The 27,978-nt window shown below is 47.2% G+C and overlaps 1 pseudogene; it reads right to left on the bottom strand.

Annotated features, from left to right (window-relative positions):
• Positions 1 to 12: 12 nt before the first annotated feature.
• On the bottom strand, positions 13 to 27,935 carry LOC144108550 (uncharacterized; annotated as a pseudogene).
• Positions 27,936 to 27,978: the final 43 nt, after the last annotated feature.

Here is a 27,978-nt window from a genome sequence, read left to right as displayed (position 1 = left end):
AAATGATGTGTCTCAAGACACTGCAGCCACATCTGCATTGTCAGTACCTATGCAGCAAAAAACAGGATTGCCAAATCAGGTGCACTCTGGTAATCACGTGTACCTCACTATTTTCAAGGGTCGTCCGACGACACTTTGCAGTGCAGCTGAGCAGCACACCCGCTTCCGCTGCCTCAGCCAATCGTTGAGAACCTCAAAGGATCAATACCACGAGAAATCGAAGTGTGAACATGGGCCCAGGGAAACAATTCTGTTCTGCAGCCGAGCTATTAAATTCCATTCAGTGCCTAAAAATTGATCAAGCTTACGTTCACTTTGTTCCTGAAGGCCATCAGCGTCGTCCCCCTCAGTCCTAATGTCACCATCTCTGATATCTGCAAAACAGCAAAAAAATCACTGCTCCTATAGCCAAAAGTGCTGAAATTGCTCATCTCGCAATCTAAAGACTGTAAGATGCCATCCCATCTCACTGCACAACATGGGCCCTCTATCATCAATCACCTCTTCTTTGCAACTAGCATGCCCACTTTGTTACCAGCAAACTTCCTCGCTTCCTTACTGCAACAGACTCTCCACAAACTTTAACTACTTGTGCCTTGCCTTGACAGTCACTCAAAGACACCATGATACATATTGCATCTTTAACCCATGTCTATTTCTTGCTCTTATTGAACTGAGATAGCATTAATTTATGTTCTCTCATACACATTGTTCTTGTGTCCTTTATACATTACACTTATTGTTTTTTCTGACCCCATATGTACAGTCCTTCATTATGTTTTTAGTTTATTTGTTAGCTTCCAAGTTTCAGCCCCGCGGGCAAACACTAGCAAGAAGTGTTACTGATCCGGAGTTCCCGGGTTCGAACCCGACCGCGGCGGCTGCGTTTTTATGGAGGAAAAACGCCAAGGCGCCCGTGTGCTGTGCGATGTCAGTGCGCGTTAAAGATCCCCAGGTGGTCGAAATTATTCCGGAGCCCTCCACTACGGCACCTATTCTTCCTTTCTTCTTTCACTCCCTCCTTTATCCCTTCCCTTACGGCGCGGTTCAGGTGTCCCACGGTATATATGAGACAGATACTGCGCCATTTCCTTTCCCCAAAACCAATTATTATTATTATTTGGGAGATATCAGCCTTTCAACACAGTATTTACCCCATCAGCATATAAAGCCACCGTGGTGGCTCAGTGCTCATGGTGCTGTGCTGCTGAGCCGAAAGACGCGGGTTTGACTCCAGCCGCGGCATTCGCATTTCAATGGAGGCGAAATGCTAGAGGCCCTTGTAATATGTTAGTGCAGTGAAATTGGGATGTGATTAACCACGTCTCATGAAAGCACAATAATAATCTACGTCAAAGAAAAGATGTTCTTAAGAGTGCGTTTTTAAGGGGAACTGTGCTGAGGCACACAAATTTTAAGCCACTGCATTTTCAAAGCTGTTGGTGCGCACTGCAGTCAATGAAAACGTGCACTAGAAGCAAAAAGCATTTCATGTTAGGGCCAAGTGCAGGGCACATTAGTTATTTGTCAAATACATCCGCACAGTTACATGATTGCATGATAAAAAAAATTAAGTCAGCTCCGCTGCATGCCCAGTGCATTTGTCAAGGAACAAATTCAGTTGCCATCTTATTGAGGCTCTTTACTGGAAACAATAATGTTTGCTTGTCTCGCTGAAGGGTAGCTGTGTGCCCTCGTTTAATTTAATTTGAAAATTCGAAATTTATTCCACAACAAAAAGATGCTGCGAGGAGGACAGGAGAAAAGCTGTGTGAACAGCTTGAAAAGCCCTGACCCCCCAACACACGGGGTAGGACAGAAGCGTGCAGCAAGAGAACACAGTCGGATATGGCAACATCGTTGAAAACGTTAGTATAAAACAGGCAAGAAGAACTAGAAAATCATATCACAGCATTATACAAACAACAAACACAGTTCTTTTGGTGATATATCTGATATGTCAATGTTAGCATCCTTTATCATGTGATTCAGAAGTGTAGGCAATTTAAATTTTATCATTTGATTTCCATAATTGGTTCTGCATTTTATAACATACCACATCTCAGGATGGCGCACATTATAAGCAGAAATGTTTTTCTCTAGCCTTGCTAGGCTAGTAATGGCATCATTATTTTTTATTAAACTGAGTTTATATAAGCGGCACAGTCTGTGATCGTTCATCGATGGAACTTGTATTATGTGGTACTTCTTGAATAGGCCTGCTGTGTGAAAGCGATATGGAACTTTACAGGCGAGGCGTAAAGCCCTTTTTTGCAAGACGGTAAGTTTGCTAATGTTTCCAGCTGTTGTTGTTGCCCATACAGAAAACGCGTAATTTAATAAAGAGGAAAATAAAGAGTTATATATGAGCATGTTAACAGGTATGGGAAAATTGTAGCAGTAACGGCGCATAACGCCAGCTGTCCTAGATAGCTTACCAACGATATAGTTTACGTGATCATCCCATGTCATGTTTTCTGAGAAATACACGCCCAGTGATTTAAAGCTCGTTACCACTTCAATTTCAGTGTTATTTAAAAAAATAGAAGGTCGCTGGACATGTGTCTGTCGGGGGTGAAATAAAATAGCCTTCGTTTTATTAATGTTTAGCTTTAGGCAGTTAATTTGAGCCCAGGCATTAATCTCGGACAACGTTCTATTCGCTCGGATACCTAGATCAACACACGATTTGCCTGAAAAGAATAAACTTGTGTCGTCAGCATAGATTATATAATGTGCCGTTTCATCAACGCGAACTATCTCGTTAATATAAAGAATGAAAAGAAATGGTCCCAGGATGCTTCCCTGTGGGACACCTGTTTTGATTGACTTTGATGTGGAGTGTTTTCCTTCAATGACGACAAACTGAGTACGGTATTGTAAGTAAGACGCAATTAATTGATGCGAAATGCCTCTTATGCCATAGTGATCGAGTTTTTGAAGGAGAATTTCATGATTAATGAGGTCAAAGGCTTTGGAGAAGTCCAGAAACAGCCCAAGTACCATATTTTTACATTCAAAGTTTTCGAGAATGAACTCCTTTTGGGCCAGCAGTGCGAGTTCCGTAGATTTGTTCCTGCGGAAGCCAAACTGAGCAGATGTTATTAAGTTGTAGCGTTCAGTGAAAGAGGTCAAGCGTTTCTGAATTATTTTCTCTAAACCTTTGGAGAATACAGGTAAAACGGATATGGGGCGGTAGTTTGACATGTCATTTCTATTTCCCTTCTTAAACACAACTGTCACTTTTGCTCGCTGCATTTTTTGAGGAAAGCACAGTGCCGCATTTCTCCTTACGATTATACGTTTTCTGGAATCGATTTTTTTTTGTCTTTACATAGCATTTAATGTAGTTCGAAAGAGAGACACGAGATCAGCGCTTGTCCAGTGTCCTCGTGTCTCTCCTTCGTCCTTGTTGCTTCGCGCTGCCGCTTTCCATGTTAATGTAGGGGGTTGTAAATGATCGCGCTATTAGAAATGCGAAAGCTGGTTGAAACTGCGTTCACCGCTCTACGTTGCGGCATTCAAATCAGCGCTCACGAAAACAACGCAGCACCGAGTCGCCGACTTCGGCGCTGCTGACATGCTACATCACATAAAAGGAAACGAGCGTGAAAACATATTTGGGTGTATACTTGCCTAGCTGCGAGTTGTCGCCGTAGTCTGGTGGGACATCTGGTGGGATATGTTGCGAGTCCACGCCGTACTCGCGGGGATGCACCATCGGTCTGTGGCTGAGCAGCGCCTCCTGTGGTCATACCACTTCCAAGCAGACGGTGCAGCTCCACTTCTCTCTTCCTCCAACCGTTCCTGTCACACAAGACAGAATTGTGCTGCAACATCGTATCATTCCGTATGGGTTTCGAAATTCGGGTGAGGGAATGCTTGTACTCACGGCCGTGCATCTCTTCTTCAAATTCTTCCAGCAGTTCCGCAACGGCTGCCACGTCCATTGATAGCTGAGATTGGGCATTTCGGCCTGCTGCTCTTTGAACACATCTTGGTGTCGCTGCTGTCCGCTGTCCAGCGCTTCGCTCACTTTTTTTTTCATTTATTAGCCCGAGAAAACATTCCACTTCGCGGTCGGTCCAAGAAGCTCGGGTGGAAACAGCGCGGCGACCGAAGGCGGCTGCCATTTTGGTCGACTGGTCACATGACCGAAATCTTTCCCAGAGTTCCTTGTTACCCGACTCCCTGACCCGACTGCGTATACATGGTTTTTGGAAAGGCGGATCAGGCGAGTTAACCTACCCCCTGCAGGCGAGTTAACTCGACTCGCTCTGCCGCTTATTTTACTCTACCCGACAGCATTTACATGAACCCGGCAACGGGTTTTATTGCGAAGCAATACTACTTTAGGTCGCACTTCAGCCCGTTCCGTGGCGAGGCGGTGGTAGGCACCATTGACCTTTAGCGTGACCTCGCTGCGTGACGTCACACCACGTGACCTAGAGTGACGTCACACCAGCTGTGTAAAAACGGGGCCCCATCTCACGCCGTCGCGAGGCGAGGCGGTAGCCACCAACGGCGGCCTAACTCCCGCTCCTCTCACCAGGGGCGCTACGGTCGGTGTGACGTCACACCAGCCGGCGTATGTCGAAGCACGAGTGACGTCACGCACGGTGCAAATGGCCGCCGCTGACTCCGTCGCCTTTTATCTCTCTCTCTTCCTAGTCACACTGAGCCACAGTCGTTACGCCACTGCGCAGTGCCGCGCCTTTCCTCAAAATGCAACTTTCAGTTTTCTCTTCTTTTCCTCCTTCCTTTATTCCTTCCTTTAAGGTACGGTTCGGGTGTCCACCGATATATATGAGACGGTTACTGTGCCATTTCCTTTCCTCAAAAACCAAACTAAAGAAGTTTGCCGACGGATTTTAATATGATCGATACGATGGCAGCCTCTAAATGTGACCCGGGCCAGCCCCGAAATTAGACCCCGGCCGATTTGGACCAACCATAACCGAGCGTCCAACCTTATTGAGCGTGCAACCATAGAATTCATTTGCGTTGACAACCTTGCAAAGGCTGTTCATTTTCACGAAAGGAAAGGCGCACAGCCGGCTCCGTGGGTCAGTGAAGACCTCAAAGTCGCTTTCAGGTGCATGACGTTGGTGTCAAAAGCCTGCTTTGAATGCGTTCCGCACACTGAATAGGCAGTGCACCGTTCCTGCTGCGCTGGGAGGTGGCATGCAGTTAATGGTTGATAGCGACAGATTGATCACCAAATGAACGCTGCGGTCTAGGTATTGCTGCAGGGCCGCATGTTAGCCACAACGCTGTCAGCGCTAATTCTTTAATTCCACATCTCTCTCTCATCACGAATCAAAGCACGAATGAGGTGTGCACATATCCATGGAGTCTGGAACATTGTCAACGCCAACGCCAATGAGCACAGTGAGCGCCGATATATTTCGCTTTGTATATCCTTCATTAGGTGAGCTAATCGACATTAATCTTTTTTGACCAATTTGGGCCGAAAAGTTTTTCGACTCGTTGGAGGGCCATTTTTCCTAACCTGGAGGCAGGAGGTGCCTGGTCCCCGTGAGGTATGCAATTATGAGCTGCCGAATGCTGCCGAAGGTGCCACTCGCCGCGGTGACTCAGTGGTTAGAGCGCTCGGCTACTGATCCGGAGTTCCCGGGTTCGAACCCTACCGCGGCGGCTGCGTTTTTATGGAGGCAAAACGATAAGGCGCCCGTGTGGTGTGCGATGTCAGTGCACGTTAAAGATCCCCAGGTGGTCGAAATTATTCCGGAGCCCTCCACTGCGGCACCTCTCTCTTAATAATAATTGGTTTTTGGGGAAAGGAAATGGCGCAGTATCTGTCTCATATATCGTTGGACACCTGAACCGCGCCGTAAGGGAAGGGATAAAGGAGGGAGTGAAAGAAGAAAGGAAGGATAGGTGCCGTAGTGGAGGGCTCCGGAATAATTTCGACCACCTGGGGATCTTTAACGTGCACTGACATCGCACAGCACACGGGCGCCTTAGCGTTTTTCCTCCATAGAAACGCAGCCGCCGCGGTCGGGTGCGTTTTTATGGAGGAAAAACACCTCTCTCTTCCTTTCTTCTTTCACTCCCTCCCTTTCCTTACGGCACGGTTCAGGTGACCGCCGATATGTGAGACAGATACTGCGCCATTTCCTTTCCCAAAAACCGATTAATATTATTAAGGTTGTAGGTGCCTGGTCCCCATGAGGTATGCAATTGTGGGCTGCCGAATGCTGGCGTCACGGCCACCACGTTAAGCCTAATGACAACTAAATATTAACCTGATTAGGCAATTTTGCTTTCTATAATGTTCTACTCATCGAATTCGTTAAGAATACGGCATTAGCCATATCATAACATAATTGGTTAATTAATTATGAGCAAATAAAGTTAAGCCCGAACATAACTAATATTAACTTCATTAGTTAATGTTAAGTATAACGTGTTTTATTTATCTAGAGGATTCAAAAAATCTAATACGTTTTATGAATATCTCATCAATTACTGTGTTTTAAAGGATTAAACATAGTCATGTGGCCAGCTAATTATAACATCGCAAAATCAAAGACCTCACCTATCAATCACCAATTCGATATACTAATGAAGTCATCAATCAATCAGCAAGTGGATTGCTATATCGATTTACTATGATGGACGGCATCTTGAATTCCTCCGGCTTAGAGAATTTCACGCCGAAGGGAGCTGGTAGCAGACCCCAAAAATCGATAAACGTGATGAATAAGGGAAAACGCTCTTAAAAGCGATTAGACGCTCGGCTGCTTATTCAGTGCACTCGGGTTGGAACCTGGTCGCGGAAGCCGCGTTTCATTGGAGGCAGAAGGCAAACGCCACCGGTGCGGTTCAGGGCACCTAAAAGGTCACCAGGTGGTCGAAATTATTCCGGAGCTCTCCATTACTGCACTTGTTTCTCCTTTCAAACCCTCCTCGCTCGCTTTCCTCGCGGCGGGGTAGTGTCGTCCACCGAGATGGAGACAGTTACTGCAGTATTTGCATATTTCAAAAGTCATGCTCGGCTAGAGCAGTGGGGTGAGTCCGATATTTGAACTTCCTACACAGCGCACCCTTTAGAATGCGTCCCCTCCGCATAAAATCCTTCAAAATTCCAGATAACAAGTGAGCACTCCGCAAGAAGCGGAAGGCAAGGCGACACTTTTTTGGCGACAGCTTTTTGAAGTCCTTGAATGCCGCGGCAGAGATTTTACTCCTAGCCAGGGAGCCAATGCGCGTTTTCTGTCATGGCATTGAGGCGACAGAGAAGAAGGATTTAGCTCCAATGATAGTAGGACCTCGCATTGGTGTTTTCGTCTCGATGACGTGTTCGATTTAGAGCGTATGTTTGACGTCGGCGCCTTCTTTTTTCGTACTCCTGCACGTGTTCTAGCGGCAGGTGTTCTAGCGGCGTTCGCGTTCATGTTTTCAAACCGATTATTCCTGCGGGGCCATCACGTTATCTACGATGCGCTTGGAGATGTGCTGGCGATCGACTGCAGGATTAAGGCTCTTCGCGTGAGAATTCTGTTATGGTAAACTTGTTATTTAAAGATCCAGATGTGTAGTTTCTTTGAGGACGTAACGTTGTGATGTCGGGCGATTTTAACTGTTTTCGGTACGGTCACATGTGCAGGACCCCGGTAGGGGAAGGCCAGGCTGGAATGCGCGCGAGTTGCGCCGCGTAGTCGACCGGTTTATGCTCAGAGACTCTTATAACCGCGTCTTTGAGTGCACCCTGCGTCGCGGGTTATCGTCGAACAAGTTAGGGCGTATGTACCGACGGGCCTTTCGGGGACAGTGTGCGCTGCTAACGCAATCGCGCTGCCATTTATTCCGTTGTACAGGTCAGGGGACAGTGTGCGCTGTTAACGTAATCGCGCTGCCATCATTACTGGTATACAGCCAGGGGACAATGTGCGCTGCTAATATAATCAGGCTGCCATCCTTGCTGGTACACATATCAAGTCATCGCCCCTTTATTCGGCCAGTAGGGGTTCCAGCGCCTGCAGTGTTTCCTCACTGGCCATGGCGTTTGGATGCGCGCATCTTTCACGACGCCAGCAAGAAAGAAGGACCTTGCGTTTTTCGGTTGTTGGGGCGTGCGTGGTGACTGACCCTCTGAACGAGCAGTGGCGTCACCATTGCGCCGCTTCTGGTCGAGCCCTTAGGGCTTGCGTATAAGATGTGCTCATGACGACGCGAAGCTGCATATTGCTCAGCGCACGCCATCGCCCTCGTCGCGTATGCGCGCATGGAAAGATGAGTTTTCGGACCGTCTACCGCCTCAAGGTGCCCCTGCTTTTACACCTTCCGCCAGGTCGGTGGCCCAGAAAGTTTCCAGAAATTTCAGTGCGTTTTTCGGCCATTTCCGGGATATTGCTCAGTCGCTCCTTCTGGTTTGTCTCAATGACGTTTCCGAACACTAATTTATTGCAGGCTTGTGAACGGTTGCCGCTGAACTATATGATGGCCTTATGGCTCTGCCAACAACAGGAGAAATCATGCAGGTGTTAGACTCCATGAAACGAGGCTCAGCGCCTGACCGAGATGGCCTTTCTGGTTTGGTTTGGTTTATATGAGTTTAACGTCCCAAAGCGACACAGTATGTGAGAGACGCCGTAGTGAAAGGCTCCGCAAAGTTCGACCACCTGGGGTTCTTTAACGTGCACTGACATCGCACAGCACAAGGGCCTCTGGAATTTCGCGTCTATCGAAATTCTACCGCCGCGGGCGGGATCAAACCCCCGTTTTTCGGGCCAATAGCCGGGCGCCTTAACCACTCAGCCACCGCTGCGGCAGATGGCCTTTCTGTGGAGTTCTATTCACAATTCTGACATATTGTAGGTCCAATTTTCTCGGAATTGTTAAAAATCTGCTTGACTGAGCATGTCTTTCCAGGGTCATTTAAAAGAGTCCGCACTGTCTTTATATCTAAAAAGGGTCCTTTCTTGACATGTCCGGCATAATGGCGCCCTACCACCTCGTAAATTCAGATTACAAATTATCAGCAAAATTAATCGTTCGCCGTCTACGGCCTCTACACCCGCTTCTCATTTCCTGCCACCAGGTTTTCTTCATTCTTGGTCGGGAAATACATAAGCCCTGTCTACATGAACCTGACAGGACCGGGTAGAGTCAGCGTCGGGCTAGGTGACTCGCCTCTGACTCGCCCGGATTGGTGTGTACATTAACTCTGTTCAAGCGCGTAAGTATCGCGGCGGCGCCTAGCGTCGATGTTCGCAGTTATCGTTCAAGTTTCCGGTTCCTGTTTTTGGCCCGCGGGTTCCCGCGCGTTCGCAATGCCCATGTCATCTGCTGTTTTGGTCATGATGCTCACTTTCCATCAGCTTTATTTTATGACCCTTTTGATGTCATGGATAAGCTTTCATAACGTGTTTCTCCCTGCCGCGGTGATTTATTGCCGGGCTCGCTGTCAACGTATACGGAATATATCAAACAGCCGAACACCGCTCACCGCCGGTTGGTCCGTCCAAGTCGCCGTCATGTATGGTTAGTATCTATTCTTCTACGCCTGTCCTCGCTAATCCTGTGCGCAGAAACTAATATAACGAATGATGTGGCATTCCTAATGTCGCAGGCTACATATCTCGAATACAGTAGGCTGCAGGAGTTTTAACTGTGGAGTGTGAGACGAAAAATGGAGCGCTGTAAGTGCCGCCTTTTCCAAAACTAACCGATCAACACGTTTTGCATCTTAGCCGAGTAGCATGACACTTATGGCAGACCTTAAGCTCTAATTCTGTGTAAGGTCAAAAGAACCCCTGTACTCACTCACCTCTCGGGACTTTTCACTCAGTAAGAGTGCCATAAGGGGGCTGAAAAGCTAGCCCCGTTGCTCAGTTGCTTTTACAAAGGGGGTACGTACAGCTCGTTACCAAACATGCACTGCGCTGTTACGGGAATACGTTCTCCTGTGTTTGGTGTAGTGCTGAACAGCATGGTGACGCGGCTGCAGATGATCGCATTACATAATATTAAACATCGTTACTTTATGACGCTTCAGCAATCGCGAGATTTTCATAAATTGCTTCTTGGCTTTCATAGGGCAGCAGGATGCAAGCACATGTGGTAAAAGTAATTATATAACGTAGCAGGATTTTGGTAAGTGTTGCATAAGTTCATTAACCTCATAACGATGGAGAAGCCTAAAGAAATATGCAATCCTGTATTTTCAATGATTACTTTTATTAACTGCACTAAAAGCCAGAAGCAAGTGAATTGGAAATACTCAAAATCAAGCAACACAGTTCATGCTTTCCTATACCTCAGGTAGCACCATGGCATCTTTTGTGACACTCGTTTTTAGGACTGTGAGATCCACGCGCTAGTCTGCCGTTTCTGCAGATCATAAAAAGGTAGTGAAAGAAAAGTTCGTGTCAAATTGATAACACCAGGTATCTTGCGGGACTGTAATTCCTGGCACCACCACCAAAGCGGCGCATGTGGATGAAGAACAGAAGTAGTGATTGCTGGGACAATATTGTTTGCTCAAATTTTGATGGTGGTGAATGAAAAAAGGTTCAGAATGTCCCGGGCAAATTTTTGTGAATTGGTTGCTGCCCTTGCTTCATTTTTGTCACCAGAATGTAATTACGTTCGAGAGCCAGTGCCAGTTCACAAAAGAATTGCAATTGCACTATACAAACTGGCGAGCTGTTGGGAATACAGAGTAGTTGCAAATCAGTTCGGAATTCAAAAAAGCACTGTGCAGAAATTGGTGTACCTTTTCTGCAGTACAGTAAAAAGGCACCTTTCAAATAAATTTATCTACCTGCCATCAACTGAAGAGGCCACATTGATTTGCAGGAGGTTCTCCGAGAAGTGCCGCATCCCACAGATACGCGGTGTCATTGATGGCACTCATATTCCCATCACTACACCAAAAAAAGGGTACAGAGACTTTATTAACCGCAAAATGTGGGCATCCTACAACATGCAGGGAGTCGTGGACGCCCGTGGACTGTGAGTATATTTGCTTATTCTTTATTGCAACTAAGCTTTGCTGTTTGTATGCAACAGCAATAACTGAAAACTTATGGAAAACAGTAATGAAGCATGCTGATGAAGTGTTTCATACTAAGTACTCTGAAATTCGAAGCTAAATAATTATTTTGTTGTGCTTGTGTGCAAGGACAGGCATGACGAATTTTCAAACTTGACATTCTTGTGTGCTAGGACATCTTCCAAGATATGGTTATCATGATTGACTAACATGGCATCCATTTGTTGGTACTGTAGTGCATGTATCTTATTCTATTTAAACTGTGGGATATCCATAAGTAACTATTTCTTTTAACCCTATAATAACTTTTTGGCACATAAACAGAAACAAGCTTTATGAATGCAAAACATGGATAATTTGCAATTAGGGTCATAGCTATAGCAAAAAAAATATATAAAGATGGCAGTAAGGAGCTCAACACAGCTCTTGTGGATGTGCCCTGTGGCACATTTCGTGGCAGTGATGCCAGGAAGTTTTTCGAATGCAATTCAGAGTGGTCTGGAGTTTGTTTTTGCTTTTTCAAGATATTTTGTAATTACTTCTATTTCCTTTTTGACATTGTTTTTCTGGCTAGATTTGTACCAAAGGGTACAATTCAAATACAAACTTATTGCTTTTATTTTGTACCAGTGCTCTAGCACCTAATAGATTGTGTAAATGATAACCTCAAAAGCTTCTTTGTCTTGACTTGCATCCCACTTTTTCTGCATTCAGGTTCCGCAGCATTTCATGCCTTGCGCCAGGCAGTGCGCATGACTCGACAGCATTTAAGATGTCGAAACTCTACAAGAACAGCGACCAACTTTTGCCAAAGGGCAGCCAGCTCTTGTAGGGGAAGCTTCTTCCTTTCAAGCTTCTCGATGACCTTGCGTATCCCACACTGCCCTGGATGTTGAAAGGCTCCACAGGGAGGCTATCCAAAGAAGCAGAGTCCTTCAACGTGTACCACAGCACTAGGAGGAATGTTGTAGAACAGGCATTTGGCAGGTTAAAGGTTCCTTGGCGCGTTTTACTTAAGCGCACAGACAAATTATAAGTTTGTGCCAACCGTTGCCCTCACAGCATGGGTGCTGCACAACTTTTGTGAGCAGCATTCAGAAACCTATAAGGATTCCTGGGGTGTCATTGTTTCACCTACTGAATCGGAAGACTTTCCGCAGCCCGTCAAAAGGCCTTATGCAGGCACCCAACTGTCGGATGTAAGGGACTGCCTGAGCAATTATTTAGCCCATAACTTCCCGATTCGCACCAGTAGCTTCCGCTAAAGTGAAAATGAAAATTGGTTTTGGGGGAAAGGAAATGGTGCAGTATCTGTCTCCCAATCGGTGGACCACCTGAACTGCGCGTAAAGGAAGGGATAAAGCAGGGAGTGAAAGATGAAAGGAAGCAAGAGAGTGGAAGGCTCCGGAATACTTTCACCACCTGGGGATGTTTAACCTGCACTGACATTGCACAGCACACGGACGCCTTAGCGTTTCGCCTCCATTGAAATGCAACCGCCGCGGTCGGGTTCGAACACTAAAGTGCATTTAGCAGAAAATTGTTAGCACAGAATACCGGAACGAAGAGCACAGTAGCACAGGATAGGCATGAGGTGTCAATAGAATTTTGTTGTCAAGCAAATTTTACGGCATTTATTACACACAACGTGCATCTTGTGGAAGTACACAGCAAAGGAGATCCCACACATTATATCAAGCACGTCCATTTTGCACAGCCACTTATGTGAAGAGCACCACAACAAGCAATACTCATGCACAAGGCATTTGTTTTTAGTAGCCCGAAAAATCATTAATGCTTTCAGTATCTTAGCAGTCGGGATTATTTTATTTGGCTGTACAATAACGACTGCTTTCCTGGTCTTGGTGACAACTGAACTACCGTGTCTGTGGACTGAATGGGCTTGAAATGTGCTCTGCTCCAGACAGACTATTATGATAGTCCTCATAATATATGCGACTGTGTGTGCCACATGTTTCTTCTTATATATCATGTGGAATCCTGTGCACTGCCTAGTTCCTTGCAGGAGCTCCTGCAACACCTTGCAGGAGCTCCTGCATTTGCTTGTTTTCATCTGCAAGCAGATGTTTTTGTTGTTGAAATTGTATGTCTGCTTGCTTCGTCAAATATTCTTCGTTTTTGCGGTGCATATTTAAAAGCACCTTTTCCAATTTCGCCTTTTCCATGCGGCGTCGTTTCTGTGGCGGTGATCTGCCTGAGGTGCTTGCTAAAAAAAGAAGGAAAACACATGCAAATGGTCACAACTTTCCTTCGTGGAATATTCACACTTTCCTGAAAAATAAAGAATTGAAGAGCAAAAAAGGCAGTTCTGCTAAAAACAGGTTTGAACATTTAACTTTTTATACATGCTGTGGCTGAAGTAATCAATTCTTGCAAGAAAACTACACGGAGCTTAAACGGAACAGTGCTACAGGTAACCTTCCACACAGGACACTGTTGCTGGTGTAAAAAAAAAGAATGGGTACTAGCAGTTGTCACTGACATTCTATTGAAGAAGCGTAGATTGTTGCGCCGGTTGCTGCATGGTACGTGGAAAACCAGTGGAAAGGACGAGTTCACAAGCAGAAGTACACACGGCAACTTTTCCCTGTGTACTTCTGCTTGTGAACGCGTCCTTTCCGCGGGTTTTCTATGCATCACCGACACACTTTTTGCGTGCGGCGCTAATCCTAAAAAGTTTCTGAAAACTGCTCACAGCTTTCCCTCTGTGTTTATGCATATCCTAAAACATAGCCATATTCAAATGTGACAAGCGCCCATTACATTTATTGCATCCTACCAGCTGACCCCTTTATTGAACAGAAAAACACTGCCTTATGTTCTTGACCAACACACATACTATACCAGGGTGCTCACTTCTTTGCACATTGTTTACTTTTTATTTCTTAGAGGAACCAGTGTTCTGAGTCCATGCAGGTTGGAAACTGAAGACAGTTCTGATTTTATGTGTCATGACTATCATTCTGGTATATAACACTCTTTGGATGCAGCAATAACTTAGGCTCCTGCTGCCAGTGCTTGTCCAGGCAATTTGTTTTTTTCGAAAACACATTCTAGAATGCTATGACTCCGAGAGAGAGGAAAGATGCTGTGGCAAGGTACTAGACCTAGAATTTGAGACTACGTCCTGTGTCGTGATGTCCCCCTTTCACTAGTAACATTTCTGTGTGATACATGGCAATGTCCATGTTTACAAAGTGAGGTAACAGCTTTAGGCATGTTAAATAAACCGAGAGTCAATTTTCAATTAGAGGTCAAAAAAAGAGAAAAACTGCAGGCACATACTCACCCTTACCTTGTGCAAGTGAAGCTTAGTCCACCAGACCTTGTGGTACAAATTTTACACACAGTTTAGATGAAAACGTTAAAATTACCAGAATGGAAAAATGTCATTGTATGCATAAATTCTGACCACCTCAGCAATGCCTATCACATGCACACTGCTCCTTTCACTATAAGAGAAAGTTTTTTTTTGTCTCAACGCTGGTCACATGTGTATTTAAGTTTTCACTACCTAAGTATTCCTGGCAATACAACACATCAGGATTCTGCAAAAAACCACACTTAAAGATAGCAAGTTGAATCAGTTCACTTTGACAACACTTGCTAATAGCATAGGTATAAGATCTTTGTGCTGTGTTTGAATGCCTTTTTCTTGAATAAAATACGTGTTCTACTCTTGTTCTCTCATTACTGTTGCATATAGATCAGCACCAGCGAATGCCACTAGGCGTTCAGGGTGCAGTACAGTGGCCACTATAGTGGCTAGTTCAGTGCATGCGGCGCTGGCGCAGAGGTAGAGCATCCGCTTCGCGTGCAGGAGACCCGTGGTTCAAATCCTTGTGCCGCACAATTCTCCACCAGAGAAAGATAGAATGAGTGTTGAGGAAATGGAACAAAGAGGTCTGTGGTGTAGAGTGATGTACCAAAATGCCACTCGGAAGGTGTTTAGAGTAAGGCGACAGAAGCTCTTTGATGTTTACACTGCATGTTTACAAGAGTAAAAGGATTGAACTGGGAGGAGCTTGGGACAAAAATTAATGGAGGAAATCCTAGGAACCCCCGATCTGCTCATGTTGCCCAGCGACGTAACTCAGAAGGAGTTTCAGTGCATGACTCAGGGCCTCAACATTCAAGCAGAATGGCAGAGCTAAAAGTTAAGAAGAAAACTGAAGTCGCGTCCAGCAATTTGGTAAGGGACAAACAGTTAAAGATAGGCAGCAATTTATTGTATACTGTAAGAGAATACATCTATCTTGGGCAAGTGATGACCGTAGAGTTGGACTATGACAGTGAAATAGCCAGGAGAATACAAATAGAATGGAGGGCATTTGGCAGGCACTTGTGTCATTTAGAGCAGCTTAGCATTGCCCCTTACAGGGAGAGCACAAAGTATGTGTGGAATGGTATGGTATTTGGGTTCAACATTCGAAAGCAACAAATGGGCCGTGAGATATGCCATACTGGAGATCCCCGGATTAAAATGAACCACGCACCTCAAGTTCTTCCAGGATGCAGGAAAGTCTAAAGTGCAGGAAAAAATTTTCATTTTTGTTTTTTTTACTCATAACAAATTCCAAAACCTTCATGAATATTATTCAGCATCACGCATGCTTTTCTTCCCTTTAATAGAGCCAGGATAGCCTTTTTTTCCAAAGCCAATTTCTTTGAAGCTTCCATTTGCTCACATTCCTCACATGGAAAAAATGTAAAAAAAACTGGAAATTTCATAAACGCAGTTGATCCATTGACAGCCTCCAGGAAATGCAAGAAAGGCATTATGCATATTTTATTCAGTGCTGACACTTTTATTGTGCGCTATTCTTGCCTCACGTGAAGCGTAAGACGTCGCTTTTGTATGTATGTATTTAAACATTTCTTTTGCTTTTTAGTGGCCACACAGCAATTATGCATAAGGCTGTTTGGCGCAGGTTGTTCCACATGTTGGCTCTCAAAAGCAATGCCTGTCAAATGCAGTGTTCAAAAGACTGAGGCACCTGCTGTGCTGACAAGAGCCAAATGATGAACAAGCCTTTCCTGCATAGGTACTCGCTCAAATCAGTTCCTCACACCACAAAGCCAGCTCCCCAGCAAGCAGTGCAATGCACAACCAAAACTTCTAGAATAGTGTTTCTACAGGAGATGCAAAAATACTTACGAGTCATTTAACCATGCAGTTTGGGAATGTGCACCAAAGAATACCTTCCTTACCAGCCACATATCCGAACTACCATCTTAGACGCAGCACTAACATTCAGTCATGGGAGCATAGCCCAAATTGATGCCCTTTGATATACCCGGTGACATACCAAGGTATTTCGTGCATCACCGGGACACTACATCGTGGCACAGCTGTGTGAGGTGGACCATAGTAGAAAGTACTTCATTGAGAGAGATGCAGAACAGATCAAAAAGGAAGCTCAGCAGAAAAATTACAGGCTAAGCAGAGTAAAATTTGCTTTCGTATTGACTACATGGCTAGTAGCTGTAGATTCAAGTTTCGGTGCATATTGGTTCTGTTAAAAAATTGAAGCAAATATGTTTTTGTCTTCATCTTGAAAAACTCAGTGTCATTTCTTGTTATATTTGAACAAGTATTGGATAAACAAGAAAAGAAATGAGGCTGTCTTTTTCTATCTTCAGCTACACAGAGATACAAAACTACTGAATCAAAATTGAACTCAAGAAGTATGCAGGAAGCATAAAGCAGGGCAAATATTATAATTCTAACCTCTCGAGAGACTCGCAAGCATACTTTGATTGGTTGAAGCAGCAGAAGCAGTTGCGGCACTTGCATCGTCTGCATCTGCGGGTAAAAAGCCTGAACGGTGCCACAGAAGAGTAAACTGTTTATATAAAAAATAAAATGCAGTAACCTTAAAAACACAACTCTGCGCGAATGAAATCCACACAATCAATCTTAAACGATGTCTAGAAATATAATTTTGCTCGTTAAAAAGAATAAATATTTAGCTGCTCCATTTGATCACAGCTGTGTACATCTAAACTATACAAATGCCATGTGCACTTGTCCCAGAAATGATGTGTCTCAAGACACTGCAGCCACATCTGCATTGTCAGTACCTATGCAGCAAAAAACAGGATTGCCAAATCAGGTGCACTCTGGTAATCACGTGTACCTCACTATTTTCAAGGGTCGTCCGACGACACTTTGCAGTGCAGCTGAGCAGCACACCCGCTTCCGCTGCCTCAGCCAATCGTTGAGAACCTCAAAGGATCAATACCACGAGAAATCGAAGTGTGAACATGGGCCCAGGGAAACAATTCTGTTCTGCAGCCGAGCTATTAAATTCCATTCAGTGCCTAAAAATTGATCAAGCTTACGTTCACTTTGTTCCTGAAGGCCATCAGCGTCGTCCCCCTCAGTCCTAATGTCACCATCTCTGATATCTGCAAAACAGCAAAAAAATCACTGCTCCTATAGCCAAAAGTGCTGAAATTGCTCATCTCGCAATCTAAAGACTGTAAGATGCCATCCCATCTCACTGCACAACATGGGCCCTCTATCATCAATCACCTCTTCTTTGCAACTAGCATGCCCACTTTGTTACCAGCAAACTTCCTCGCTTCCTTACTGCAACAGACTCTCCACAAACTTTAACTACTTGTGCCTTGCCTTGACAGTCACTCAAAGACACCATGATACATATTGCATCTTTAACCCATGTCTATTTCTTGCTCTTATTGAACTGAGATAGCATTAATTCATGTTCTCTCATACACATTGTTCTTGTGTCCTTTATACATTACACTTATTGTTTTTTCTGACCCCATATGTACAGTCCTTCATTATGTTTTTAGTTTATTTGTTAGCTTCCAAGTTTCAGCCCCGCGGGCAAACACTAGCAAGAAGTGTTACTGATCCGGAGTTCCCGGGTTCGAACCCGACCGCGGCGGCTGCGTTTTTATGGAGGAAAAACGCCAAGGCGCCCGTGTGCTGTGCGATGTCAGTGCGCGTTAAAGATCCCCAGGTGGTCGAAATTATTCCGGAGCCCTCCACTACGGCACCTATTCTTCCTTTCTTCTTTCACTCCCTCCTTTATCCCTTCCCTTACGGCGCGGTTCAGGTGTCCCACGGTATATATGAGACAGATACTGCGCCATTTCCTTTCCCCAAAACCAATTATTATTATTATTTGGGAGATATCAGCCTTTCAACACAGTATTTACCCCATCAGCATATAAAGCCACCGTGGTGGCTCAGTGCTCATGGTGCTGTGCTGCTGAGCCGAAAGACGCGGGTTTGACTCCAGCCGCGGCATTCGCATTTCAATGGAGGCGAAATGCTAGAGGCCCTTGTAATATGTTAGTGCAGTGAAATTGGGATGTGATTAACCACGTCTCATGAAAGCACAATAATAATCTACGTCAAAGAAAAGATGTTCTTAAGAGTGCGTTTTTAAGGGGAACTGTGCTGAGGCACACAAATTTTAAGCCACTGCATTTTCAAAGCTGTTGGTGCGCACTGCAGTCAATGAAAACGTGCACTAGAAGCAAAAAGCATTTCATGTTAGGGCCAAGTGCAGGCCACATTAGTTATTTGTCAAATACATCCGCACAGTTACATGATTGCATGATAAAAAAAATTAAGTCAGCTCCGCTGCATGCCCAGTGCATTTGTCAAGGAACAAATTCAGTTGCCATCTTATTGAGGCTCTTTACTGGAAACAATAATGTTTGCTTGTCTCGCTGAAGGGTAGCTGTGTGCCCTCGTTTAATTTAATTTGAAAATTCGAAATTTATTCCACAACAAAAAGATGCTGCGAGGAGGACAGGAGAAAAGCTGTGTGAACAGCTTGAAAAGCCCTGACCCCCCAACACACGGGGTAGGACAGAAGCGTGCAGCAAGAGAACACAGTCGGATATGGCAACATCGTTGAAAACGTTAGTATAAAACAGGCAAGAAGAACTAGAAAATCATATCACAGCATTATACAAACAACAAACACAGTTCTTTTGGTGATATATCTGATATGTCAATGTTAGCATCCTTTATCATGTGATTCAGAAGTGTAGGCAATTTAAATTTTATCATTTGATTTCCATAATTGGTTCTGCATTTTATAACATACCACATCTCAGGATGGCGCACATTATAAGCAGAAATGTTTTTCTCTAGCCTTGCTAGGCTAGTAATGGCATCATTATTTTTTATTAAACTGAGTTTATATAAGCGGCACAGTCTGTGATCGTTCATCGATGGAACTTGTATTATGTGGTACTTCTTGAATAGGCCTGCTGTGTGAAAGCGATATGGAACTTTACAGGCGAGGCGTAAAGCCCTTTTTTGCAAGACGGTAAGTTTGCTAATGTTTCCAGCTGTTGTTGTTGCCCATACAGAAAACGCGTAATTTAATAAAGAGGAAAATAAAGAGTTATATATGAGCATGTTAACAGGTATGGGAAAATTGTAGCAGTAACGGCGCATAACGCCAGCTGTCCTAGATAGCTTACCAACGATATAGTTTACGTGATCATCCCATGTCATGTTTTCTGAGAAATACACGCCCAGTGATTTAAAGCTCGTTACCACTTCAATTTCAGTGTTATTTAAAAAAATAGAAGGTCGCTGGACATGTGTCTGTCGGGGGTGAAATAAAATAGCCTTCGTTTTATTAATGTTTAGCTTTAGGCAGTTAATTTGAGCCCAGGCATTAATCTCGGACAACGTTCTATTCGCTCGGATACCTAGATCAACACACGATTTGCCTGAAAAGAATAAACTTGTGTCGTCAGCATAGATTATATAATGTGCCGTTTCATCAACGCGAACTATCTCGTTAATATAAAGAATGAAAAGAAATGGTCCCAGGATGCTTCCCTGTGGGACACCTGTTTTGATTGACTTTGATGTGGAGTGTTTTCCTTCAATGACGACAAACTGAGTACGGTATTGTAAGTAAGACGCAATTAATTGATGCGAAATGCCTCTTATGCCATAGTGATCGAGTTTTTGAAGGAGAATTTCATGATTAATGAGGTCAAAGGCTTTGGAGAAGTCCAGAAACAGCCCAAGTACCATATTTTTACATTCAAAATTTTCGAGAATGAACTCCTTTTGGGCCAGCAGTGCGAGTTCCGTAGATTTGTTCCTGCGGAAGCCAAACTGAGCAGATGTTATTAAGTTGTAGCGTTCAGTGAAAGAGGTCAAGCGTTTCTGAATTATTTTCTCTAAACCTTTGGAGAATACAGGTAAAACGGATATGGGGCGGTAGTTTGACATGTCATTTCTATTTCCCTTCTTAAACACAACTGTCACTTTTGCTCGCTGCATTTTTTGAGGAAAGCACAGTGCCGCATTTCTCCTTACGATTATACGTTTTCTGGAATCGATTTTTTTTGTCTTTACATAGCATTTAATGTAGTTCGAAAGAGAGACACGAGATCAGCGCTTGTCCAGTGTCCTCGTGTCTCTCCTTCGTCCTTGTTGCTTCGCGCTGCCGCTTTCCATGTTAATGTAGGGGGTTGTAAATGATCGCGCTATTAGAAATGCGAAAGCTGGTTGAAACTGCGTTACCGCTCTACGTTGCGGCATTCAAATCAGCGCTCACGAAAACAACGCAGCACCGAGTCGCCGACTTCGGCGCTGCTGACATGCTACATCACATAAAAGGAAACGAGCGTGAAAACATATTTGGGTGTATACTTGCCTAGCTGCGAGTTGTCGCCGTAGTCTGGTGGGACATCTGGTGGGATATGTTGCGAGTCCACGCCGTACTCGCGGGGATGCACCATCGGTCTGTGGCTGAGCAGCGCCTCCTGTGGTCATACCACTTCCAAGCAGACGGTGCAGCTCCACTTCTCTCTTCCTCCAACCGTTCCTGTCACACAAGACAGAATTGTGCTGCAACATCGTATCATTCCGTATGGGTTTCGAAATTCGGGTGAGGGAATGCTTGTACTCACGGCCGTGCATCTCTTCTTCAAATTCTTCCAGCAGTTCCGCAACGGCTGCCACGTCCATTGATAGCTGAGATTGGGCATTTCGGCCTGCTGCTCTTTGAACACATCTTGGTGTCGCTGCTGTCCGCTGTCCAGCGCTTCGCTCACTTTTTTTTTCATTTATTAGCCCGAGAAAACATTCCACTTCGCGGTCGGTCCAAGAAGCTCGGGTGGAAACAGCGCGGCGACCGAAGGCGGCTGCCATTTTGGTCGACTGGTCACATGACCGAAATCTTTCCCAGAGTTCCTTGTTACCCGACTCCCTGACCCGACTGCGTATACATGGTTTTTGGAAAGGCGGATCAGGCGAGTTAACCTACCCCCTGCAGGCGAGTTAACTCGACTCGCTCTGCCGCTTATTTTACTCTACCCGACAGCATTTACATGAACCCGGCAACGGGTTTTATTGCGAAGCAATACTACTTTAGGTCGCACTTCAGCCCGTTCCGTGGCGAGGCGGTGGTAGGCACCATTGACCTTTAGCGTGACCTCGCTGCGTGACGTCACACCACGTGACCTAGAGTGACGTCACACCAGCTGTGTAAAAACGGGGCCCCATCTCACGCCGTCGCGAGGCGAGGCGGTAGCCACCAACGGCGGCCTAACTCCCGCTCCTCTCACCAGGGGCGCTACGGTCGGTGTGACGTCACACCAGCTGTGTAAAAACGGGGCCCCATCTCACGCCGTCGCGAGGCGAGGCGGTAGCCACCAACGGCGGCCTAACTCCCGCTCCTCTCACCAGGAACGCTACGGTCAGAGTGACGTCACACCAGCTGTATAAAACAGCTCCGCTCCTCTCGCCAAGGCAGTCATACAGCCAGATGTTACGATGGTGCCTACGAACAAGGCAGCTCGGCAGAATGCAGAGGAAGCATCAGTGAGCTACGGAGACGGAAGAAGAACGAGAAGCTTCGCAATCACCAGGCTTAACCAAGCTAATCTACGGCCATTTTTTTTTACCCGACAAGCAAACTCTACTCGACTCTATCGGCTTCATGTAAACAGGGCTATAGTTCATCTTTCCTAACGTGAGCAATCCTAGAGCATAATATACGGCAGCGCGCTCAGAGTCTTCTTGTTTCCTCGATCAAGAAAAGACGTTCGACGAGCCTCAGTATATGTACGCTACACTGGATGCTTTCGGCTGCTTACCTTCTTTCGTGCATATCATTAAAGAGATGTACAGGGTTAGTTCATGCACTCTGTTCCTCGAAGGCCGTGAAAGTACCGCATTTGTTTTCGGCTGCGGCGTCCGTCAAGGTTGTCCGCTCTCCTCCCTTTTGTTTGCCTTAGAATTAGAGCCTTTCCTTGCGGCAGTCAATCGCCACTTTCTTATTAGAGGTCTGGCTTTGCCAGGTAAGGCAGTACGCGTCACCACTTTTGCAGATGACATCACACTCTACTTAGAGGATGAATGCAGCCTGCTTGAACCTTTAAGCGTTTTTCATGAGTACTCCTACATGTCTGGGGCTGCTGTTCATTACTCGAAGAGTCGTTACTTTTTTCAAGGGTGTCCCCAGACACGTATTACTTGTGCGATGCCTTTGGAATGGCGTGCGCAGATAGCATATTAGGCGTGACCTACGACTGTGCTGTAATTTGGGATTGTGTGTGGTATTCGGCCGTGGAGGGCATTACAGCCCGTTTGCGGAGGAAGCAGACATTTGACCTCCCTCTGCTTGAAATGCACTACCTGGTTCAGTCCGTCATGCTGGGTGCCGTCTTGTACATTTGCCACATTGTTAATCCACCCCTCCGTGTCATAAGACAGGTGTAGACTACAGTTTTTTTTTCTTTTGTCCAGGTGGAACCGAGCTTGTGTTTTGGACAACCACGGGAGAGAGGCGGTTTTGCATTTCCAACTTTGTGCGTCGCGTCATCGCTGTTCGTTTTGAAGGGCATTTTGCGTGTCTTACTGACGTACGCGTTTCCTGCGCGAACCCTGAAGCTGTACTTTTTTGGCCCTTCTTTGCGCAGTTTGGATCCCGCGGATCTTGTTAATTTTGGGTCTCAGTCGGAGCAACCTATCGGTTTTTATGATAAGAAGTGGCTTTTTTTAGGCATGTAAGAGCAGTAGCACCTGATATCAACTTCGTTGCAGACCGTATGGTGGACATTATGGGCTCCCTGTTGTTGCCTGCTGTGCCGGCGGCTCACCGCTCACCGATGCGCCGCGTTCAATTTGCGCGCTTAGCCTCGACGCTACACCATCTACGCGACTTTGGAAAGTTGGCTGAGCACAGCTGCCTACTTGTGATCAGCTCCAGCGTTTAGGTGTGTTACACTCCAATACCCGTCCGAATTGACCAATCCCGGAACCTAACCGCCACGTTTGTCAGCTGCGTGGTAGCACGTGTCTTCTGGCCCGAGGTTCATGCGGGATTCCATGGACAGGGAATTTCGTGCTTTGTCTCCGGCGACCGCTTGCCCATCGGCCGTTTTGCTCGTCTGTTAATTTTTGCCGGCCTTAGTTAATGGCGCAGTCGATGCGCCGTGGTTGCTGGTGGCTTTCGACGCCGCGCACTGTGGCCAAAACTTGACCGTCTTCGAAGGGAGCTGACCAATTTCTTGTCGGAGAAACTCTTTTTCTTGGGAGAGGAAGAGTTTCTCCGGAAGTGGTGATGCCCATTCATTTCTCTTAGCAACGATCGTCTCGTCCTGGTGTTTAGGCCCAACTGGAGCTAAGGTGTATTTTTTCTGTGTCATATTATTGCTGTTTCACTCTTGCGTGAATAGGTATGCAATCCTGTTTTACATCGCCCACGAGAACTTCCTGTTACTCAAGAATGGTTATGGTACCTCTTTAATTGGCTCGCCTTACATGCTTAACGTCATGTCTACTTGTGATGTCAGTGTATCCGGTAATTTTGGTATGCGTACACATGTAAATAAATTTTTTTCTAATAAGCTTGACCAGGCACGTATGCGGGGGCTCATGAGGATCGTGGCAGGCTCGCCTAGAGGTTTGGTTGTGATTTGCGAACTGTGTTAATATCAGATATCTTTTTAATGCGGTACATTTGTAGGCGGGTTGAGTGATTTCAGTGATACGTGTATGGTCGTTCTGCGTCACAGAAATAGACACACAGAGAGAGGAACTTGGAGGCATGCAGGCCCCTGGGTCCCTGTGCAACCTCACTGCAGAACACTGGCAGCCCGGCCGGTGGCAATTGTCTGAATGGCAGGTTTCTAACAGCGCATCAGACACTCCTCGTCTCCGCGTGTCTTAAAGCACTGTAGGCACCGTTAGATTGGATTGGAGCAAACTTTATTTGTGCCTGCAGTTGGGCGCTCGCGCGCCCCGACGTGGGCCTACGTCGTCTACGAGGTTGCCGTTACTCGGTGCGGGTCTCCGCTCGCCGTTGCCTGCTCGCTGGGTCCCTGCCTTTCGAGCGCCCCGAGGACCTACTGGACAGCCCATAGCTGTTGGTCTTGGTCGTTGCTCTTCGCGGCTGCCTCCAGCCTCGGCGGGATTATTCTTAATCTTGCTTCCTTTGGATTTTTGATGCAGTCCCACAAGATGTGCGTGTGATCTGCCGTCTCCCTCCGGCAGACTCTACACGTATCGGTCGGGTACGTATCGGGGTACATGCGATGCATCAGTCCCGGGCTCAATAGCGATCCGGTCTGGAGCTGTCTCAGTAGTACCGCCTCCGCTCGACTCAGCCTCGGGTGCGGGGGTGGGAGAGTCCTGCGAGCCAGGCGGTAGGCCTTCGGGATTTCGCTGTAGTCCGTCATGCGGTCCTTGGCTCCGAACCACGTCGGACGGTGTGTTGCCGGGGCGCGGTTGGTTAGCGCTCTCGCCGCTGCGTGTGCCGTCTCATTGTTGTTCGCACTGCATTCCGACGTGTCGCCCGCGTGCGCCGGAAACCACTTGATTATTACTCTTCTGTCTTGCAGTTTTGTCGCTCGTTGTACGCGCTCGGCCTCCCTGAAAACTTGGCCTTTGGCGAAGTTTCGCACCGCCTGTCTGGAGTCACTCAGCACCGTGTAGCAGTCTGCGTCGGCGATTGCCAGGGCGATGTCCACCTCCTCCGCTTGTTCCGCTCCGGCACTTCTCACGCTCCCTGCCGTCCTCGTGGAGCCGGTCGACGCCTCTATGACGACCGCTGCGAGGCGTTCCGTTGGTATTCGGCCGCGTCCACGTACCGCGCGTGCTCGTCGTTGGCGTGCAGGTCGATGAGAACCTTGGCCCTCGCCGCTCTTCTTCCCCTGTTAAACTCGGGGTTCATGTTCTTGGGTATGGGGTCGATTCTGGTCTGGCGTCGGACCTCTTCGGGGACGGGGAGCTTCATCCCCGCCTCGTTCGAGTGTCCAATTCCCAGGTCGTCCAGTATCTTCCTCCCGGCTTTGGTCGTGGACAGCCGCTTCAGTTGAGAGAGGTACGTTGCGCTTCGGTTATTTCTTCGAGCGTGTTGTGCATCGCGAGTTGTAAGAGGCGGGTCGTGCTCGTGGACTCAAACAGGCCCTGCGCTGTCTTGTTCGCTCTTGTGATGATTGCATCGATTTTGTTACGTTCGTGTTGCAGCCATCTCTGGTAGGCTGCAACGTACGCGGCGTGGCTGATGATGAAGGATTGAACGAGCCTGATTAGGCTCTCCTCTCTCATGCCAGCCTTCCGGGAAGTGACTCTTTTGATGAGTCGCATAGCGTTGGCCGCTTTTGCCGTGAGGCGGGCGATGGTTTCGCCGTTTCTTCCATGCTTTTCGAAGACCATGCCTAGGAACCTGATTTTGCTGACCTCGGGGATCACGTTGCCGGATTTGGTTACGATTCTGATTTTTTCGTATACGCGTTGTCTGCTCTTGCCTCTTCCATTGTTGGTAAGTGGGAGTATGAGGAAGTCCGATTTGCTCTGCGAACATCTCAGTCCGGTGCCTTCCAGCTCGTCTTCTATCGCGTCGACGGCGGCTTGCAGCGCGCCCTCGTTGTAGGCGGCGCTGCCGCCGGTCACCCAGAGTGTGATAACGTCCGCGTATATGGTGTGCCTGAAGTCTTCGATGTCCGCGTGCTTTTCCGCCACTCCGATCATTACCAGGTTGAACAGCATCGGCGAAATGACCGATCCCTGCGGTGTGCCGGTGCTCCCGAGCTTCTTCTCTTGCGTTTGTAGGTCGCCTGCTCGTAGCTCGGCGGTCCTGTCCGTGAGGAAGTCCTTGATGTAGTTGTAGGATCTTTCGCCCATGTTGAGCTTAGAGACTTGGGAAAGAATCGCCGTGCGTTTCACATTATCGAAGGCGCTCTTTAGGTCGAGCCCCAAGATTGCCTTGTCGCGGGCGCTGCCGCCATCGTCTATGATTTGGTATTTGAGCTGCAGCATCGCGTCCTGCGTGCTTAGGTGCTGTCTGAAGTCGATAACCGTGGCCGGGTACAGCCCTTCTCGTTCCAGGTAGTCTTGCCACCTGTTGAGCAGGACGTGCTCCAGCACCTTGCCCACGCCGGACGTGAGCGAGATGGGCCGGAGGCTGTCCGTTTCCGGTGGCGTCCCCTGTTTGGTTATCAGGATAGTCTTGTCTGTCTTCCACTGCTTTGGTAGCGCGGCCGCTTTCCAGCACTTGTTGAAGTATTTTGCGAGGTTCTCAATCGAGCCGTCGACAAGGTTCTTGAGCGGCTCGTTCGTGACGAGGTCTGGGCCAGCTGCCGACTGGCTGTTGAGGTCGTGCAGGGCCGCGCGGACCTCCTCGACGTCTATGTCACGATCGAGCTTCGCGTTGGGTACGCCGCACTACGGCACGGTTGTTCGGTGGGTGTAGTGGGCAGATATTTGTCATTGATGCGCCTGGTGACTTCGTCGGCGCCGTTTACCGAGATGAGCTTGGCCAGTCTGTCCCTTTGGTGCGACTTGGTCTTGGTTTCGTCGAGCAAATGCCGCAGCAGGTTCCACGACTTCCTGCTATGCATCTGCCCGTCTGCCGCGTTGCAGATCTCGATCCACTGTTGCGTGCATAGCGCGCGGCAGTGCTCCTCGACCGTTCGGTTGACCTCCACCACCTTCTTTCTGAGTCTGCGGTTGAGCCGTTGTTTCTTCCCGCGCCTGAGTATCGACTGCTTGGCTTCGATGAGATGCGCTAGCCGGCTGTCTACTTTATCAATCGCCGCGTCCGTTTCAATTTCTTTGGTCGCGTCGGGTATGCTCTTGGTGATTTCGGGCGTCCACAACTCTATGTCTTCGATCTCGTCGTCAGCGTCTGTCTTCTGGCTTCTGGCGTCTCGGAAGGCATCCCAGTCTATCTATCTGTGTGTTTTGATGCTGGTGTCGTTGTGTTCCGGTATGCTGATTCACACGATGGTGCGGTTGCTGCCGAGGTCGGTTCCCGTGTTTCTCCAGGTGATCGCGCCCCGGACGTCATTCTTGACGAAAGTGAGGTCCGGAGTGGTGTCCCGCGACACAGAGTTACCGATTCTCGTCGGATGCGTCGGGTCCGTGATGAGGGTGAAGTCGAGTTCCATGGCGTCTTGGTACAGGTCGCGGCCCTTTGCCGTGTACTTGTGATAGCCTCAGGCTGGGTGCATCGCGTTGAAGTTGCCGCAGACGATCAGCGTGTTGCGGCCTGCTGCGGGGCTAGCTCTGTGCAGTATTGTTTTGAATCTCTCTTTTCTCTGCGATGGGTTGCTGTAGATGTTGAGCAGAAATATGCTTCCTTTTCTCTTCTTGCCTGGGATGATTACGGTGAGTGTGTGCTCGATCGTGATATTGCTTTGCAGCTCGTGCTCAACGAACGTGAGTCCCTTCCTGACTAGGGTGCAAAGGTCTCTCCAGTCGGGCTGGCCCTTGTAAGTCGGTGAGTGTTTCTTGTAATAGGATCACGTCCGGCTAGCGCACGGCATGTGCGATGTGCTGTTGGATGACTGCCTTCTTCCTTCCGAGGCCGCGACAATTCCACTGCCACGCTGTTAAGCCTGCTGCTGTTGTTGCGTTGGCGGCCATGATTGCGTTAGTGTGTACGTGGTTCCGTGGTTGGGTGGATGTT

The sequence above is a fragment of the Amblyomma americanum genome, chromosome 10 (assembly GCF_052857255.1).
Source record: "Amblyomma americanum isolate KBUSLIRL-KWMA chromosome 10, ASM5285725v1, whole genome shotgun sequence".
NCBI classification, from domain to species: domain Eukaryota; kingdom Metazoa; phylum Arthropoda; class Arachnida; order Ixodida; family Ixodidae; genus Amblyomma; species Amblyomma americanum.
The sequence above is the reverse complement of the archived record's forward strand: the minus strand, read 5'-3'. Positions and strand labels throughout refer to the sequence as shown.